General features: G+C 37.6%; 1 long non-coding RNA gene across 2 annotated transcripts in view; it reads right to left on the bottom strand.

Moving 5' to 3' along the window:
- LOC108695383 overlaps nucleotides 1-2,138 on the bottom strand; it is a 34,496-nt gene extending 32,358 nt beyond the window's left edge. The window contains exon 1 of one of the 2 annotated variants that reach the window (XR_001932132.2): nucleotides 2,045-2,138. This is a non-coding gene — a long non-coding RNA (uncharacterized LOC108695383). The remainder of the gene's footprint in view (nucleotides 1-2,044) is intronic. The other variant, XR_005962369.1, reaches the window with a different exon arrangement.
- Nucleotides 2,139-3,756: the final 1,618 nt, after the last annotated feature.

Here is a 3,756-nt window from a genome sequence, read left to right on the forward strand (position 1 = left end):
TGACCGGAGCAGGAACAGGGAAGGCGTTTGGGGAGAAAAACAAAGCAATTAGTCGCCAGGCGACTAATCTCCCCAAAACGCCCTGTGCGGCCTGACCCTAAAAGGGGATCAATAAAGGGGTTGTTCACCTTCAAATTAATTTTTAGTATGCCGTATGAGAGTGATATTCTGAGACAATCTGCAATTGGTTTTCATTTTTTATAATTTGTGGTTTCTGAGTTATTTAGCTTTTTATTCAGTAACTGTCCAGTTTGCAATCTCAGCAATCTAGTTGCTAGGGTCCAAATTAGCCTAGCAACCATGCAGTGATTTGAATAAGAGACTGGGATTAGGGATGAGCGAATTGGACCCGCTTAGTTTCGCCAAAAATTTATCGCCGGTGAAATGTCACCGACGCCCATTATGCGCGTTTTTTTTTTGATGCACTTCACCATACAAGTCTATGGGCGTCAATTTTGCAGCGAAACAAGGCGAAAAAATTTGCCCATCCCTAACTGGGATATGAATAGAAGAGGCCCTGAACAGAGATGAGTAATAAAATGTAAAAAATAAAAATGTATAGCTTTACCGAGCATTTGTTTTTAGATGGGGTCAGTATTTGAAAGCTGAGAAGAATACAAAGAAAAAGGCAAATAACTAAAAAAAACCTGAAAAAAAATAAATAATGAAGAGCAATTGAAAAGTTGCTTTGAATTGGCTATTCTATAACATACTAAAAGTTGAGTTAAAGGTGAACCACCCCTTTAATGTATAATGGTAAGTTGATTAATGTGAATATACAGTGTGTACAAAAAGGGAAGACAGAAAAGGAAAAAGAATTAGGTATAGGTAGGGGATCTGTTATCTGGAAACTTATTTGCTTATCTCGAAATTGTTACTAGAGTATCTTATCTGCTGCTGAGGCTGTTCTGGACTCTCTGCCAAAAGCCAATTAAGTTGGAAACTTTGTTTCTTTTTCTGGCTGTTCAGTGCAGTTCCTGTACAAATGAGGGACTGCAGGTTGATCTGTCAAAAGAGGGACTGTCCCTCTAAAAACGGAACAGTATATAACCCAAAATCTGGTAGAATCTCTCAGTATCACACACTGCAATAGACATACACACTTTCTAAACTTCAGCAGTAATGAATATTGAATTTAAAATTTACATTTTGTGAAAGGTGCGTAAGAAAAACACTTATTTACAGCGCTGAACAATTGTCTTTTAAATAAGTTCAGCTTTTGGTTTTGTAAAGTAATTTCCCCTTGCAATGTGCCGTGCCTGCTATGTCTATTTTAATAATGTGCAATAGAGGTTGAGGCTCTGTAGGCAGTGCCGTGTTTGAATGGAGTCTTCAGGATTTTTTTTCACGACTACTGGCCCTGCTGTGAGCAGATGTGACAGGAGGAATTAAAAACACATCTTTTATTATTTTTACAGTCTTTGATTTCTTGTCACATGAACAATTTGACTAGAAAGTAAATGTAGGCAGAATAATAATGAGCCACTCTACAGGTACTCAGACACGGCCGGGGCGGAAGCTTCAGAAATCAGACAATGCTGAAAGAGGATCTAAAGCTTTGGGAATAAAAATCTGTATTTATTATTCTGACTTCTAGAGAAACAACTTTCCAATATATATCAGTTACAAATTAGGTCTCCTGCTTTTTCATTAAATGTGTATTGAGGCAGTTTATTGCCAATAGATTAGCTACAATAGTGCAAGCTATAACACTATATTTATTCTGCAGAAAGCTTTACCATACCTGAGTAAACAGCTCTCTCCGTTTGTTTAGGATAGCAGCTGCCATATTATCTTGTTGTGACATCACATCCTGCCTGAGTCTCTCCCTGCTCGCTCATAGCTCTGGAATCAGATTACAGCAGGGAGGGGAGGAGGGAGTGGAGCAAACTGAGCATGCTCAAGCCCTAGCCCTGGTTTAAGCTGAAAACAGGAAGTCTGATACAGAAATCCATGTGTACACAACAGAAGGAAAGAAATGGTGTTTATTTTGACAGAGCAACATTACTAGTGTATTCATATATACCTAACTGATAAGGCTTACTTAGATTTAACCTTTCGTTCACCTTTAATCCTCGTGCTGATGATCACTTGCTGGTCAGTAGGGTTTGGAAATGGAGTAGGTGTGTATCTGGCTTGTTTCATTGTAAACCTGCACCTATTCAGATTGCAATGACTGCCATTAGATAATGCATAGGTGGTTCCTCTAAATTATATACATTTGTATGTTGAGATTTTAGATCATCTTTAACCCTTGCTGGGCCTTTTTTACCCTGTCACATGGCACAGATCATTGCATCTCTTCTGCTAATGCCAAACTATGTCCTGTAACACACACAGGTCCTTTCCATAGCATACTTCCCAACATTTAGGAAGCAGAAAAAGGGACAAAAAGATTTGACGAGCCGACTTTTTTTTGGCCATGCCCATTTGTATGGCCACACCCCCTAATTACCATGTTTATTTTACATAATTTGGCAGGTTATGAAAGTTTGAACACATTTCTGTATTTTTTATAAGTTATTAGTTTTGCAGATGAAGATGAATTGCCCTTTAAGCTGTCTGAGTCTGAGTCTGATCTTATCAAACTGTTAAAAAAAAAATTCAATTTATTTTCTGGGCTGTCTGCCAAGATACAATTAAGTTAGATACTTTGTATCTGTTTCTGGCTGTTTAGTGCAGCAGATCAAAGAGAAACCCGGGATTTATTAGTACAAATCCATGACAGCGGGTTAAGCTGTCACAAGCGGGACTGTACCGCTCAAAACGGGACAGTTGGGAGGTATGCCACAGTGATTTAAAGAGGTGGTTCACTTTTCTGTTAACTTTTAGTATGTTATAGAATGGCCAGTTCTAAGCAACTTTTCATTTGGTCATCATTATTTCTTGATTTCTCTTCTTCTTTCCAGCTTTCAAATGGGGGTCACTGACCCCATCTAAAAACAAATGCTTTGTGTGGCTACAAATGTATTGTTATTGCTACTTGTTATTACCCATCTCTCTAATCAGGCCTCTCCTATTCAGTTCCAGTCTCTTATTCAAATCAATGCATGGCTGCTAGGGTGATAGCAACCAGATTGCTGGAGAGTATAAAAAGCTAAAAAAAACAAAAATAAAAACCATTTCCAAACTGTCTCAGAATATCACTCTCTACATCATACTAAAAAGTTTACCCAACCCCTTTAAAACTTTTCAATGAATCGAAATGTTGCTTCTAGTGATGGACGAATTCATTCGGCAGGCGCAAATTCGCAGCAAATTTCCGCATATTTTTTTACTCCGGCCACAATTAAAGGTGCCCATTAACTTTAATGCGCTTCAAATTGACTCCGGCAATGGCGAAATTGTTGGCAGCGTCAAAATTCACATTTTGCGTATTTCTCTGGAAATTCACACATTTTTCGGCGAATCGAAACAGGAGAAATTGGTCCATCACTAGTTGTTTCCATTTTCTAACTTGTAGCATACTGTTCAAAGCTAAATGCTAAACAATGGTAAGGAAATAAAGGGGAAACCAATGAAGTTGAGATGAACCAAAGAAATGTAGTTATGATACTGCCTTATTCTAAACTACTTTTATTATTGAACACTGTATTTATCCTGTAATTATTTATAAATATACCTTTCTAACCAAAATAAAGCATACCATTTTGAAGTATCGATAACACACTCAGGATACATCAAATTCATAATTGTAGAATGGACAAGTACTAAACCCAACCCAAGCCATAATATCTATATTAAACATTGATCAAC

The sequence above is a fragment of the Xenopus laevis genome, chromosome 6S, assembly GCF_017654675.1.
Source record: "Xenopus laevis strain J_2021 chromosome 6S, Xenopus_laevis_v10.1, whole genome shotgun sequence".
Lineage (NCBI taxonomy): Eukaryota > Metazoa > Chordata > Amphibia > Anura > Pipidae > Xenopus > Xenopus laevis.